This window comes from Anabrus simplex, chromosome 7 (assembly GCF_040414725.1).
Source record: "Anabrus simplex isolate iqAnaSimp1 chromosome 7, ASM4041472v1, whole genome shotgun sequence".
In the NCBI taxonomy this organism is placed as follows: domain Eukaryota; kingdom Metazoa; phylum Arthropoda; class Insecta; order Orthoptera; family Tettigoniidae; genus Anabrus; species Anabrus simplex.
In genome coordinates, this window is record NC_090271.1 from 218,660,987 (window position 1) to 218,677,847 (window position 16,861).

General features: G+C 42.7%; 1 non-coding gene across 1 annotated transcript; it reads right to left on the reverse strand.

Moving 5' to 3' along the window:
- Positions 1 to 5,885: 5,885 nt before the first annotated feature.
- On the reverse strand, positions 5,886 to 5,957 carry TRNAC-GCA (transfer RNA cysteine (anticodon GCA)). The gene has a single exon. It is a non-coding gene; the product is annotated as a tRNA-Cys (tRNA).
- Between the last annotated feature and the right edge of the window lie 10,904 nt (positions 5,958 to 16,861).

The following is a 16,861-nucleotide window of genomic DNA, read 5'->3' on the forward strand; positions in this document are numbered from 1 at the left end:
TAACTGTAACCATGTTCCAGGATTAGGCCCTCACTGTTTGAAGACTCGGGGGATGATTCATAACCACATTTCAGATTTATTGCTTGCTAAAAATTACCAAACGTCATACGGTCAGATTCACGTCTTGTAAGCAGAATTCGTTGTGAAAATTCTATAAATAATAATGTTATTGTTTTTACGTCCCACTAACAACTTTTGACGGTTTTAGGAAACGCCAAAGTGCCGGAATTTAGTCCCGCAGGTAAATCTACCGACATGAGGTTGTCGTATTTAAGAATCTTCAAATACCATCGGACTGAGTCAGGATCTAACCTCCCAAGTTGGGGTCAGAAGGTGTACGAGATCACTCGGGCATTCTTTTTAGAACACTTACAAGTACTACAAGATTTTGCAGCTAAACAAGCTCACTTTTTGACCCTGAGAATAGTAAGTTTGCTATTTACCTTTCAGAAGAGTCCAAGAAGTACGCAGCAGCGTTTCCAGAACGCTGTGGCAATAATTAGAAATTATGGAAAACCTGACGTTTTCCCGCCTCCACTTGCAATCTAACTGATCTGATATTAGATCGGATTTGCACCTTTGTGAAACCTCCATTGCTCAGCAAAGTCGTTGCTTATGCGTATAGTAAAATAAGGACTGCCACAATGTCACATGCTAATGATCAATCGGTCACTACTGATCTGCATTTAGCGCAGTCGCCCAGGTGGCAGATTTCCTAACTGTTGTTTCCCTAGCCTTTTCTTAAATGATTACAAAGAAAATGGAAATTTATTGAACATCTCCCTTGGTAAGTTTTTGCAATCCTTAACTCCCCTTCCAATAAACCAATATTTGCCCCAATCTGTCCTCTTGAATTCCAACTTCATCTTCATATTGTGATCTTTCCTACTTTTAAAGACACCACTCAAACTTATTCGTCTACTGATGTCATTCCACGCCACCTCTCCACTGACACCTCGGAACATACCACTTAGTCCAGCAACTCGTCTCCTTTCTCCCAAGCCTTCCCAGCTCAAACTTTGCAATATTTTTGTAACGCTACTCTTTTGTCGGAAATCACCCAGAACAAATCGAGCTGCTTTTCTTTAGATTTTTTTCCAGTTCTTGAATCAAGGAATCCTGGTGAGGGTCCCATACACTGGTACCATAATCTAGTTGGGGTCTTACCAGAGACCTATATGTCCTCTCCTTTACATCTTTACTACAACCCATAAATACCCTCATAACCATGTGCAGAGATCTGTATCCTTTATTTACAATCGTATTTATGTGATTACCCTAATGAAGATCTGTCCTTACATTAACACCTAGGTACTTACAATGATTCCCAAAAGGAACTTTCCCCCCACCAACGCAGTAATTAAAACTGAGAGGACTTTTCCTATTTGTGAAACTCACAACCTGACTTTTAACCCCTTTTATAATCATACCATTGCCTACTGTCGATCTCACAACACTGTCGAGATCACCCTGCAACCGCTCACAATCTTGTAACTTATTTATTACTCTGTACAGAATAACATCATCTGCGAAAAGCCTTATCTCGCATTCCACTTCTTTACATATATCATTGACATATATAAGAAAACATAAAGGTCCAATAATACTGCCTTGAGGAATTCCCCTCTTAATTATTACAGGGACGCCCACTCTAATTCTCTGAATTCTATTTTCTAGAAATATAGCCACCCATTCAGTCACTCTTTTGTCAAGTTCAATTACACTCATTTCTGACAGCAGTCTATCCTATCAAATGCCTTAGATTGGTCAATCGCGATACAGTCCAATTGACTTCTTGAATCCAGGATATCTACTGTATCTTGCTGGAATCCTACAAGTCGAGCTTCAGTGGAATAACCTTTCCTAAACCCGAAGTGCCTTCTATCAAACCAGTTATTAATTTCATAAACTTATCTAATATAATCAAAAAGAATGCTTTCCCAAAGCTTACATGCAATGCATGTCAAACTGACTGGTCTGTACTTTTCAGTTTTATGTTTATCACTCTTTCCTTTATATACAGGGGCTACAATAGCAACTCTCCATTCATTTGATATAGCTCCTTCACGCAAACAATAATCAAATAACTACTTCAGATATGGTACTACTGTATATCCCAAACCATTGTCTTTAGTATATCCTCCGAAACCTTATCAATTCCAGTCGCCTTTCCAGTTTTCAACTTTTGTATCTTACTGTAAATGTCATTGTTATCATAGGCAAATGTTAACATTTCTTTAGTATTAGTCACCTCCTCTATCTGGATATTATCCTTGTAACCAACAATCTTTACATACTGCTGACTAAATACTTCTGCCTTTTGAAGATACTCGCAAACACACTCCCCTTGTTCATTAGTGATTCCTGGAATGTCCTTCTTGGAACTTCTTTCTGCCTTAAAGTACCTATATATAATTTTCCATTTTTCACTAAATTTTTGTATGATTGCCAATTATGCTTGCCATCATGTCATCCTTAGCTGACTTCTTTGCTGGAGTCAGTTTCCTAATAAGTTCCTCAATTTCTCCTTACTTCCACAGCCATTTCTAACTATTTCTTACCGAGCTCGATAGCTGTAGTCGCTTGAGTGCGGCCAGTATCCAGTATTCGGGAGATAGTAGGTTCGAACCCCACTGTCGGCAGCCCTGAAAATGGTTTTCCGTGGTTTCCCATTTTCACACCAGGCAAATTCTGGGGCTGTACCTTAATTAAGGCCACGGCCGCTTCCTTCCCACTCCTAGCCCTTCCCTGTCCCATTGTCGCCATAAGACCTATCTGTGGCGGTGCGACGTAAAGCAACTTTAAAAAAAAACTATTTCTTTCCAACTTGCACATGCTTCTTAGTCTCTTTACTTCTCTATTATAGTGGATCTTTACCATTCCTTACCACCTTTAAAGGTACAAACCTGTTTTCACATTCCTCAACAATTGCTTTAACCTTTTGCCGTTCCCTATTTAAAGGCGGTTGTCCGGCCGTAATTACCGTGTATTCTGACCGAGTCCTTTAAAACTCAATAAGCACAGCAACATAAATGCCACCATTCAAAAGAAAATAACTAGAAGTCACACGAATAAAGATATAAATGGAATTTGCCTGGTTTGGAAATGGGAAACCACGGAAACTATCTTCAGGGAGACCGACAGCAGAGTTCGAACTCACGGCTTACCGAATATTACCTGAGAAAACCGCGCATCGTTCGCTCGGTACTGGAGGTTTCAAGAATCTCATAAGTAAGGTAAGGTAAGGGTTATTCTGCCCGAAAGCAGGTCCGAACCTCCGCAGAGGTGTTCCTGAGCCGGAGTTTACGTACGGTAGGGTGGCCAGTTCCTTTCCGCTCCTCCATTCCCTTACCCCCCACCAACAGCGCGTGCAAGCCATCCAACTCCTGACCACGCCCAATGTTGCTTAACTTCGGAGATCTCACGGGATCCGGTGTTTCAACACATCAAACATTGTTAAAATTTATTGCAGCCTCCAAATGGCATCATCGATCCCAAGACTCCAGAGCATTGAAAATGCAGAAAGTCGTAAGGTGTAGCAAAATGCGGTGACTGGCTGGACGTAACAGTAAAATGTGCGCTTGTCATAGCCCACTGCGATGTCGTTAGCGGACTTTGCTAACTACATAAAGCACACTATATTACGTGCTCTCTTCACACGAATTGAAACATGCATTCTACATCGATTTGCCTAAGAAATGGCCGAAACATGCAAACATATACTAAAGAAATATGCACTGGGTATATTTCGTACCAGAAAGCCATGAAGTAAATACCAACTGGGTTTGAACTTGTACAAAACAGGCATTTACGTGAAACTTGTGTCTCTAGTTACTATTTTTCCGTTAGCTTTTATAGTTTTGAAATGATTGAAGGAAATCAGGAAATCTGGTGCAGAGTTTTGGAACACTCGGGCGTTTTTAGTCAACAGATTTTCCCTTAGTACTCTGTCATATACCTTCTAGTTCTACGAAATATAAAAATAACTGTCAATATCTCTCGTAAAAAAGACAGACACCTCCGTACAGGCCATGAAGGCCCTTGGAGGAGTGGAAGGTAAAGGCTTCCACCATTGTTAACCGCGGCACGCGACGGTGGTAGAGTGGTTAGCACTCTGGTACTCATTTTTGGTGTAGGCTGAGTGAACCTCAGGTCCATATGCACCTCTGAAAGTGGAAATCTCGTTTCTTAAATTTTACGACTTCCTGACGGGGATTCGAACCCATGTCCTTCCGGGCGAACCGACCACGCCTTTACCGCCTCGGCTAGGCAACCCCTCTGTATCTCTCGTAGCATTTTTCAATTATTTGAAACAATCTGGGACTGCCCCTTTTTTTCAAAATACCTATGAACATCTTGCCCGGCATACTGATAAATTAAATACCTCGATACTTGTTGCAACTTTGGTGTAGTGATTAGTGTGATTAGCTGCCACCCCCGGAGGCCCGGGTTCGATTCCCTGCTCTGCTACGACATTTGAATAGTATTACGGGGGCTGGAACGGAGTCCACTAGGTCTCTGAGGTCAACTGAGTAGAGGGGGTTCGATTCCCACCTCAGCCATCCTCGAAGTGGATTTCTGTGGTTTCCCACTTCTCCTCCAGGCAAATGTCGGGATGGTATCTGACTTAATGCCACGGCCGCTTTCTTCCCTCTTCCTTGTCTATCCCTTCCAATCTTCCCTTATGCTCACAAGTTCCCCGTTCAGCATAATTTTTTTTTTTTTTTTTTGCTAGTTGTTTTACGTCGCACCGACACAGATAGGTCTTATGGCGACGATGGGACAGGGAAGGGCTAGGAGTGGGAAGGAAGCGGCCGTGGCCTTAATTAAGGTACAGCCCCAGCATTTGCCTGGTGTGAAAATGGGAAACCACGGAAAACCATTTTCAGGGCTGCCGATAGTGGGGTTCGAACCTACTATCTCCCGAATACTGGATACTGGCCGCAATTAAGCGACTGCAGCTATCGAGCTCGGTAAGTTCAGCATAATAGGTGCGGCTGCCTGAGCGAGGTACTGGTCCTACACTCCAGTTGTAATAATAATAATAATAATAATAATAATAATAATAATAGCTTTACGCTCCCCAAACTGCTTTTATGGTTTTCGGAGACGCCGAGGTGCCAGAATCTAGTCCCGCAGAAGTTCTTTTACGTCCAGTAAATCCACCGACACGAGGCTGACGTATTTGAGCACCTTCGAATACCACCGGACTCAGCCAGGATCGAATCTGCCAAGTTGGGGTCTGAAGGCCAGCGCCTCAACCGTCTGAGCCACTCAGCCCGGCCTACTGCAGTTGTATCGCACCGACCGAAAGTCTCACGCTCCATGACACTGCCCTTGAGGCGGTGGAGGGGGTATCCCTCGCTGATTCCGAGTGAAAAACTCAACTCTGGATGATAAATGGAGGCCCGGTTTCGATTCCCGGCTCTGCCCAGAAATTTGATAAGTGGTACGAGAACTGGAACGAAGTCCACTCAGCCTCGCGTGGTCAACTGAGAAGAAGAGGGGTGTTCGATTCGCACCTCAGCCATCCTCGAATTTCCGTAGTTTCCCACTTCTTCTCCAGGCGAATGCCGGGATGGTACCTAACTTTGGTACCCGACCAAATGTCTCACGTTCCAGGTAAGGTGAGTGCGAGGGAACGGTAAACTGATTAAGAAAGAAAGTAATTAAAGACTAATAAAACATTAAATACGAGGAACATACGACACCATGCGCTCATTCTTGTTATTTGGGTGACATTACGACAGAGTACCTACTTAATTCGAATTTCCATATGAAATATTCATCAAACTTAATGCCTAAAACGAAAATGAACTCTTGCATTCGCTGTATGGGTACACAGAGGCAAGGGTAAAAGTGTAACAGCAAAATAAAAATCTCGAAGGGGGCACCCGGGTTTGAACCGGGGACCTCTCGATCTGCAGTCGAATGCTCTACCACTGAGCTATACCCCCTGCACACGGCATGCTGACTCCACAAGTTTTGATATGACAGTGCTATGTCCTCGATATAACTGGTTCCGTCACACACTTGAGTTGACGTCGCCTTGGCCTCAACTGATCTCGGAGCGCTGGATACTGACTTAACCTTTAACCTTTTCGAGAAAACTAATCTCATACGAAGTCCTTAACATGTGTCTTATTCAATGCACTGTTTGGTGCATCCACGTACAAAATTGACTCCACACTAGCTTCACCAAAATCTAAGAGATGTCAATCCCAGAGAATAATAATAATAATAATAATAATAATAATAATAATAATAATAATAATAATAATAATAATAATAATAATAATAATAATAATAATGCCCGCCTCTTTGGTGCAGTGGCCACCCCCCCAGAGGTCCGGGTTCGATTCCCACCTCAGCCATCCTCGAAGTTGTTTTCCGTGGTTTCTCACTTATCTTCCAGGCGAATGCCGGGATGGTACCTAACTTAAGGCCACAGCCGCTTTCTTCTCTCTTCCTTGTCTATCCCTTCCAATCTTCCCATCCCCCCACAAGGCTCCTGTTCAGCATGGCAGGTGAGGCCGCCTGGGCGAACTACTAGTCCTCCTGCCCAGCTGTATTACACGACCCAAAGTCTCACGCTGCCCTTGAGGCGGTAGGGGTAGGATCCCTCGCTGAGTCCGGGGGAAAAACCGACCCTGGAGGGTAAACGGATTAAGAAAGAAAGAAAGAAAGAAAGAAAGAAAGAAAGAAAGAAAGAAGAAAGAAAGAATAATAATGTATGTGGCCTCTGCAGAGGCCTGGTGCAGATCTTGCGAGTCTGTGAGGATGGAGCCCCTAGCTAAGATTAATTATAATGTTTGAAGACAGCACAAATACCCAGTCCCCGAGCCACAGGAGTTAAACAATGAAAATTAAAATCCCTACCCGAGTCTGCTTCAATCAAAAACCATTTAGCCTTGGGGCCGGCCACTCCAAGAGATGCAAGGGGCAAACGTTATTGTGGCGTCTTGAATTGTTGTTTTACATGTGTCACACATGGTAAATTCGGGACGACCAGTTTGGATTCACGACCTTAAAAATCTGACGTGCAACTTTCGTGAAGTAACAAACGGAATCCCTGTCTTCTTTCTTTCTTAATCCGTTTACCCTCCAGGGTTGTTTTTTCCCCTCGGACTCAGCGAGGGATCCCACCTCTACCGCTTCAAGGGCAGTGTCCTGGAGCGTGAGACTTTGGGTCGTGGGATACAACTGGAGAGGAGGACCAGGCGGCCTCACCGGCTATGCTGAACAGGGGCATTTTGGGGGAATGGGAAAATTGGAAGAGATAGACAAAAAGAAGAAGGAAGGAAGCGGCCGTAGCTTTAAGTTAAATAACACCCCCAACAATTGTCTGGAGGAGAAGTAGGGAACCACTAAAGACCAATTCTAGGATGGCTGAGGTGGGAATTGAACAGCCCTCTACTCAGTTGACGCCGTTCCAACCCTCGTACCATTTTTTCCAATTTTATGGCAGAGCCGGGAATCGAATCCGGGCCTCCTGAAATGGCAGCCAATCACACTAACCACTACAACAGAGAAACGGACAAATAAAGTTCGTATTCCTTTTTTCAAACCGCATATTATGCAATTATTTGTGAGTCACGAAACTTGACTGTACACAATATGGAGGGTTCCAGGTTAATCTATTCTTAACTTGCCGACAGTCAGAATTGCGCCATATTGACCCAGAAAATCAGTTGTTGCATCGACAAACGTCCATAAATTTGAGTCTCCCAGTTTCTCGTGGATTTCATTTTAAAATTTATCTAATGATTGAGTCCGCCTCTGTGGTGTAGTGGTTAGTGTGATTAGCTGCCACACCCGGAGGCCCGGGTTCGATTCCCGGCTCTGCCACGAAATTTGAAAAGTGGTACGAGGGCTGGAACGGGGTCCACTCAGCCTCAGGAGGTCAACTGAGTAGAGGTGGGTTCGATTCCCACCTCAGCCATCCTGGAAGTGGTTTTCCTTGGTTTCCCACTTCTCCTCCAGGCAAATGCCAGGATGGTACCTAACTTAAGGCCATGGCTGCTTCCTTCCCTCCTCCTTGTCTATCCCTTCCACTCTTCCCATCCCTCCGCAAGGCCCCTGTTCAGCATAGCAGGTGAGGTCGCCTGGGCGAGGTACTGGTCATCCTCCCCAGTTGTACCCCCGAGTCGGAGTTTGAAAATCCAGGACACTGCCCTTGAGGTGGCAGAGGTGGGATCCCTCGCTGAGTCCGAGGGAAAAACCAACCCTGGAGGGTAAGCAGATTAAGAATAAGATCTAATGATTGAGCTAGGTTTCTGGAATTTAGTAATGCAAAAATTAAGAAACTAAAACTGAGACTTACTACCCAGTATTGAAAAGGCTAACCGTCTTGGTATAAACTTCAAAGACATGCGCGCGTCAGGACGGATAAACATGTTAGTCTGGTTATGAGAACAGTTACTGTAGTAACATAATATGTAACAGTTTCCCGTGTTATAATACGCAGCCTACCGGGCTTGAAAGATTTTATGCCCTGCCTTGCATTCCTTACTGAGACTGGGTTGTTTGAGACATGAGGTCATGGCTGGCCAGTGTATGGCTTTGCGCTAGGGTGGGTAATGCATGTTATACTACGATAGACTGTATTCTCATGAATACGAGAAGAGAAAATTACAAAATGCATACAGAAAGAAATCTGATCCAGAACATAGGGATGGGAGGTGTTTGCATTTTGCCATACTGTAAAATTTCAATAAAAAAACTTGCGAATCGAGTTGTCCAGGCCATTTTGAAGGAGACGTCCCACTTTTCGACGGCCAACTCGTAGACCTCTTGGTAGGCTATGAGAGGGTATGGACACTGAGCAATAGCACATTTCAGTATATTACATGCATGTTCCATACAGCGCATGTCTGGCGAAATCGCAGGCCACTGTATTCGGGCAATGTCGAATTCCTAGAGGAAAGTTTGTACCTCCCCCGCTTGACGTGGTTGGGTTGTCGTTCAAAAGAATGAATTCATCGCTGATTTATTACCGGAATGGAAGCACAATTGGTCACACACTCATAAATGTAACGCTCGCACGTCATTGTACCGTCAAAAGGCACGAGTGGCGTTCGCAGTCCCAGCATTATAACCCCCCGTTCCCCCTTCCATCTTACATTACTGACCCTCCTTGGAATCCGAACACTTCTTGGATATGATGTAGCCTTGAGCGATGACTTTCGAGGTGAACGGCGATCCTAGTTTCGTCCGTGAGCAGAATAATATGCCAATCTGCAAGTCTCCACTCCTTTAGTGTAAAGCTCTCGCATGTAAACGATTCGTGATGGTTTGCATGGACACTTGCAGCACACCTGAAGTCCGTCGCAGGTCATCCCAGAGCTCTGTGGTGACCTTCTATTGTGGAACGAGGACGACCTATCCTCGGACTATCCGACACTGAATGTGTCTGCTGATACCTCCTGCATACTTGGGACACGTCACTTTGATTGGCTCCAAGACGGTTTGCAACTGCTGTCTGCGTTAGTCCTTCCTAGTCACGATGCTTGCCCGGTTAAACAGTGTGATGGATGGACGTGACTGACAACATGCACCGAATTCGACCAGACGGAAACCTGAGTGGTCTGCTCTTCCTCCGTAGACAGCCAAAAATGTGGAAAGCGATTGTGAACCATACTGTTCATGGACGAAGAGTATCGATTTTAGTATTGAGATTGGGATTACATAAGACCACCCACGAAGTCATTGTCTTATAGCATATTTCATAAAAGAGTCCAGAAGACGCGTTCTTGGGTGAAGAGAGCTGGAGCGTCATTATGAGAAATCTCCAGAACCTCATTAAAGGGAGTTATGTCCCAAGCCAAGCCTCTTAATGAAGATTGGGGACGCTTCCCGGATCCCGGCAAAACTGACATTAGGAGGGAAGAAAGAATTAAATTAATATCTTTGGTTACGGAAGAGTTGCATTGGATTTGATGCAAGAAATGCAACCTGCATAGTTTCTGCTTAATTTGGATATGCATTAGGGCTGCAATCATAAATGCATTTATTAAATAGAGTACTTGGCGGGAGTTGCGCGGGAGAACGGCGAGTCACGGGCGCGCGGATCCTGCACGCGATCAAGCGGCGTGGTTACGCTAAACTGGATTATAAAAGTGAGGCCGCCTGGCATATCAGTCTCATTCTTTGACCGGAAGGCTGCTTGAACGAGTCGTCATACTGCGTGTTGGTACTGAGAACAACGCTTTGTCTTCGAGCTGCACATACTACTAGTACTACTGTATCTGCAAGGAAGTAAGTAATCAACTTGAATATTCAGCTGAATTCTTGATTTTACCTGTGAGGATATGCTATGGGGAGATGAGGTGCTGCCTGTAAGAGACTGATGAACTAGTAGCTTCATATTTCTGTGAGGTCAAGTTGTAACAGTACGAAATGCTAAAATAAATATAGGCTCAAGGTAATTCGAGTACTACATGTTGTCCGAGTGAAGGGATGAAATAACAGTGACTAAGAGTAGTGAAGAAACTATTGTGTACCAGGTTTAAAATTCTGAACAAGACTTGGTCAATGTAACGTGTGAGACACGATAGTAGTGGAAACAGGCATCGAGTTTGGACAGTCTGTAATGAATGAATTTGTTTTCAGTAAACCCAGCATCAAGTCAGAACGAGTTTTGACATCATCATTGCGAGGAAGCCACAACCGGAGCTGAAGCCAACACGACAACGGGCATCGATCCAGGAACGTTGGGAGCACCTGATCAGCGCGACGTCGAAGGGGACATCTTCCAACCATCTAAGGAGCGGTACGAAGGAGTCACGCACGAAAGAATGTCTCCAAGAGGTCACCAGTATCTGCTACAACCGTCGCAGTCCGTCATGATGTGGTAAATTCAGTGGTCCACAGGGAGGGCCGCTCCGTCATGTCATCAATAACATAAGGTCAGAGCTTTCCAATTCTGTTTCAAGCATGTCATTTAAATTTAGATATGAATAGGGGGGCCGTCAGTCAACAGATTAGTTATGGCAAGAAAAATTCTTAGTAATATAGAGCTAGGCCTCAAGCTCGAACCCCGTACATTAGGGTAGATGATTGTTTGTAGATTCCTTGTTGGCGTGTTTATATTTCCTTTGAAAGTATTATATTAGCGTACGTGTTGTTTTTATGGGTCAGATCGAACTCCCTTGGTCATAGTAGGTTAATCTAACAGGCAGGCACTTTTTATTGTATCGCATTTAGGCATTTGTTTCTGCAGACGTAGACTGTATAGTTGTGACCAGGATAGAACCCGTAATCCACCTAGCTTCACTGACAGGGCGAGCGAGTCCGAATATTTGAGAGACATGAGCATTATGCAGACAGCTGACTGTATGTATTGATATGAGAAAGCCCAGCACAATTAGAGAGTGTATTTGATGTATTGGAGATGCCTTAGTATGGCCATGTGACTATCACTTAGTGATTTGTGTTTTTGTATTATCAAGGTTGAGCCCATGGGAGGCGGAAGTAAGATATATTATAGTGCTGGTGATATTGAGATAAGGGCGGATAGCCCAGGTGTATTTAAAAGAGTGCTTTAGCAGTCAGATTACGTACGGTGTTTTTGAGAGGCGAGATTTCTTAGCCTGCAGCCCAGCGGAGCCCGTAAATTATGTGGACTGTCGCTGGTGAAGTGGTCGGAGGGTGAGGGTGTGGTGCCTGACGTCACAGTCTTGAAATTTTGTGATATTGCCGTCTGCAGCTTGTCGAGTGTGTAAGGGGAAGAGACGACCTTGATGTTTTGAAAGCCGGGAGAGATTTTTTTAATGTTCTATTTGCTCTACATTAATTTTACACTGACCCGTTTGATATTGACACCCTTGGATATGTTGGTTGTGTTCTTTTATATTATTTGTTTATGAATATTATTCGCCTTACTCTTCATGGAACTAGGGTTCGTGCCCGAGTCAGGACACTGTTCTTTTTGTGGTGATATTTGTTTGCACCGGGGTTCGATGGTACGAGGCATAGTAAATTTTATGGGAATTACTGTTAGATGTGTATTTCAGCAGATATTCGTTTTTCTAGAATTCGTTACTTACATAATTGTAACATGCTTGTTACAGCACAGCTATTTTCGTGAAGGCAGTGAACTGGTTGTCATCGGCTCAACATTATCTTGACCCAAGCATTTTGAAAAGCTCTTTCATTTGTAAATAATTTGAATTTTATGTAATAAATCCCTGTTTGTTAAACTTTGAATGCAGCGATGTTTCTGTTAGATTTTTTTATATTTTAATTTAGCAGATTCTTACCTGATTAGTCACATATCCTAGTGTTATCTTTATGTTGCCCATTGATCCCCATGTTATCCCTGAGAAGAGCGCTTGTATCCGGCTGAGAATGGATGTGTGTTCAGGTAAGACTATGTGCACCAGCTCACGTTTGTGAGAGTTCTTTCACTACTGTACCTTGGGTTCGAGACCGGCTTTCGCCTGGCCGGAACCTCAGAGTCCAGTAGGGCACAATTGGTAGCTGGAAAATACGAGAGTACGCGGATGTTTCTAAACGATACACCGTGGGTGATCATGAATGGCAGTGTAGAAGGCTCGAAACAAACCTATATGTTTATAGTCCGTGCCATTCGCCATTATACAAAACTGTTTTTTGATATACATGTAAGTCTTGGGGGATAGCAAACTTCTCAGTGTCCTGATTATAACATCTTTCATCACTCCCAGTTTGTGTAGAATATCTTGATTGGTGTAAAATTAATAAGTGTCGTGAGTGAGCATGGAGAAGATCAACTTGCTTACGATCAACTTGCTTACCCTGAAGAAAGTTGATCTTCTCCATGCTCACTCACAACTCTTTCTACACTTTTACAGACCAACTCACCTCAGGTAAATTTTCAGGTACTCGACTGAGGATTTTAATTGTTTATACATATTAGCAACAGCAAGAATCGCTCTCGCCTTAGCTGCTGAATAGTGACAGTAGTGAAGTCAATATCACCACACAGTTCTTTAATTGGATCTTGTATTTGTGGGTGATATTTTGAAGGTATCGTAATTGTCATTGCAGTCTTGCCTTGAAAATAAAAATCCACAGCCTCTTTCCAGTTTCAACCGGATCAGGAATGAATGAATGAATGAATGAATGAATCCCCCATCTAGCGTGGAGAATAGGAATTGTGCCGAAACCTGTCGCACTCCTCTAGGGCGATGATTAATGACTGACAGTTGAAATGAAATGATATTGAAGAGTTGCTGGAATGAAGATAGTGAAAACCGTAGTACTCGGATAAAAACCTGTCCCACCTCCGCTTTGTCCAGCACAAATCTCCCATGGAGTGACAGGGATTTGAACGACGGAACCCAGCGGCGACGCGTTGCCGCCTGAGTCATGAAGGCTTATCCAGTCTTGCCTTCTCCTTCGAAAAGTTATGTTGAAAGTTATCTTTAAGAATTCAAAGCGCTAAGTTTCAGTACATGGAATGTACTCTGAAGCTTACGCCGTTTCAGATAGCTTGAAATAGATAGTACACCTCTCATTATTATGGGCAGGATCTGAGAACAAATCCATCCAGTAGAGTTACTTTACCACCGAATTGTTCGACACATATGGTAAGATCTTTGAGAAGTCTCTCTACTGCAAGAAATGAATACTCCTGTGGCACTGGAGCTTCATCCCACACTATATATAATAATATTGCAATCTATTCTTTTTCTGACAGATGCATTTGACTTTCCTTGTTACAAATATCTTATCTATTACTGTATTAAATAGAATATTATTTCCGTCGTCATCCTCCCCTTTTATCCACTAATACAAAGCCTACAAAGTGAAGAGAAGTGACATCCACAAAAGTGACTGTGTAGGTGTACATAAGAGTGAATGTAAGTGTACTGACATGTACATACTTCCAAGAAACACCACCAATAGATTATTATTATGAAACATGTATTCTGTGTGCACTGTATTCATAGAGTGAGTTATGTGCAAATCAGATAAAATAGTAAGATTAACGAGGAGCTGTGAGTTGTGAGTAGTTCCTCCTCCAGGTAAACATATAGCTGATATTCCAGTAGATGTTAAGGAGTAGCCTCATGCCCCTTTTCTCTGATTAAATGATCCAGGGTCGGATAAACAAACCTCGCCTGTTAGTCCGTCTAAAAAGAAACGCTTCCATTTCAATACACAGTATATGAATATATTGCATGCAGGACTGCATCAACAACCAGTATTTGTTCTTCATTAACTTTATATCTAGCTGTCTAGCCCAAGCTCGCCTTTACAGCATGAAAGAAGTGTGCCCGCAATTGTTCATCTAGTCAATTAAGATTCCTCAGAAGTAACCCGCAAGGACTCAGAAAGTTCGTTGATTTATGTAAGTGCATATTTTTGATTACTGTCTTCATGACATGTGTACATAAAATCTTCAGATATTACATCTCCGTGTTGATCCCAAAGTTAGGGAAGGTTTCTTGGTTCTGTGAAACCACAGATTGCTGCAAATAATGTTCGCAAATAACTTGTTGCTGGTCATAGTCGTAGTGGCATCTAGAGACGCGTTTGAAAGTTCATCGCATCCACCACCGCGTGTGCACAATGGAGAAATACCAGGAGCCAAGTATGAGACTGTGTGTACAAAGTGTGCCAGAAAAACCGTCAGTGTTACCATATACTAAGCTACACCAAGAGAAAATTATCACTAAGAAAGTTATGTGAATCTGAATAACCATCCACATACCTACTATGTAATGGCAATAATAGTATGTATGTCCTGAAAAATTTGATTTTCAGATACACGCACTGGTAGTCAAATTACTAGCGAGTGGAAAATTGCGCATTTTGCGATAGCCGCGACTTTTAATGCGAATTTCGACTGAAAATGCGAATAAAGCGAAATTAACAAATACTTGCGATTTTGTAGGTAATTAATTATATATGCGTTATTTTTGAGCGGAAAACATGCGAATAAAGCGAAATTAACAAATACTTGCGATTTTGTAGGTAATTAATTATATATGCGTTATTTTTGAGCGGAGAACACGTTTATAGACATAAAAACATCCAAAACTTGATTTTCAACCATTACTATCGATCGGCATTAATTGAACTGATCGATTAATACTCGATTTGTACATTTGTACCATTTTTTTTTTTTTTTTTTGATAAACGATATCTGCAAGACGCGAAATGTGTTGTCATTTTCTACCTGAATTTCTGGTTTTATACAACTTTTCTATCCATTATTACTGAAAAGCTATATGGGCACGAGACATGACGTGAGATGCGTGTTTCTACTTCTCGTCATTCATATTTGATCTTCGTTGTTCACAAGGTGAAGAGAATACATCTGCATTAATCGTCGAGGTTTTGGGGCGCACGGCTATAAATGCCCGTTGAGGGATCGGCAGTATTCAAACGAAGGTTTAGATGCCACGCGCTCATTGACAGCGTTTCGAAAAATGTATAATTGCGGAGTTAATGGGTAAAGAAGGGCAGTATTATTAAAAACGTTAACAGTGAAAAAGACGTAACAAAGCGCGTTTTCCTGCGGATTTAGCGTTTTGATTAATAATAATAATAATAATAATAATAATAATAATAATAATAATAATAATAATAATAATAATAATTATTATTATTATTATTATTATTATTATTATTATATTATATTATCATTATTATTATTCTTTTCCTGCCGCTTTTTCCCACACCTGTGGGGTCGCGGGTGCGAACTGAGTCGCACATGTGGATTTGGCCCTGTTTTACGGCCGGATGCCCTTCCTGACGCCAACCCTCTATGGAGGGATGTAAGCACTATTGCGTGTTTCTGTGGTGGTTGATAGTGTAGTGTGTTGTCTGAATATGATGAGGAGAGTGTTGGGACGGACATATACACCCAGTCCCCGAGCCAGAAGAATTAATCAGAAGCGATTAAAATCCCCGACCCGGCCGGGAATCGAACCCGGGATCCTCTGAACTGAAGGCCAGTACGCTGACCATTCAGCCAACGAGTCGGACATTATCATTATTATTATTAATAAATATATCGCAATTGGGAAATACCCCGGTTGCAATGATCACTTACGGTAGTGGGATAATGAAGTAAGAATAAAACATAATTACGGTACCCAACAGCAACACCACCACCACCACCAACAACAACAACAACAAGAATACAAAAAGCAATTCCATGGAAAGAAAATATTGCAAGAAATAGCCTACTACTAGTTTAAGATTCTAAATCCAGCACCATCATACACAACACCCTAACAAACAATGTTGATAATTCATTTTTTTTAATATTTTTCAGAAGATGTATCATAATTTTCAAAACAAACAGATGCTAATTTTGATTTTAAAAATAATAGATGCTAATTTTTCTACACCATACCGATTACTGTAATTTTTTTTTTTTTTTTTTTTTTTTTTGCTAGTTGCTTTACGTCGCACCGACTCAGATAGGTCTTATGGCGACGATGGGAGAGGAAAGGCCTAGGAATGGCAAGGAAGCGACCGTGGCCTTAATTAAGGTACAGCCCCAGCATTTGCCTGGTGTGAAAATGGGAAACCACGGAAAACCATCTTCAGGGCTGCCGACTGTGGGGTTCGAACCCACTATCTCCCGGATGCGAGCTTACAGCTGCGCGCCCCTAACCGCACGGCCAACTCGCCCGGTACTGTATTTTTATGACCTGGTAATCTCAGTGATTGTCTGGCTCCGTGGCCGAGGCCTTCAGTTCAGAGAGTTCCGTGTTCGATTCAAGGCCGGGCCGAGAATTGTAATCGCGTTTGGCTAACTCCTATGACTCGGGGACTGAGTGTTTATGTTTGTCCCAGAACACTCCTCTTCATATACGCTCAGAACCCACCACTGTCAACCATCTCAGAAACAAGTAATAGT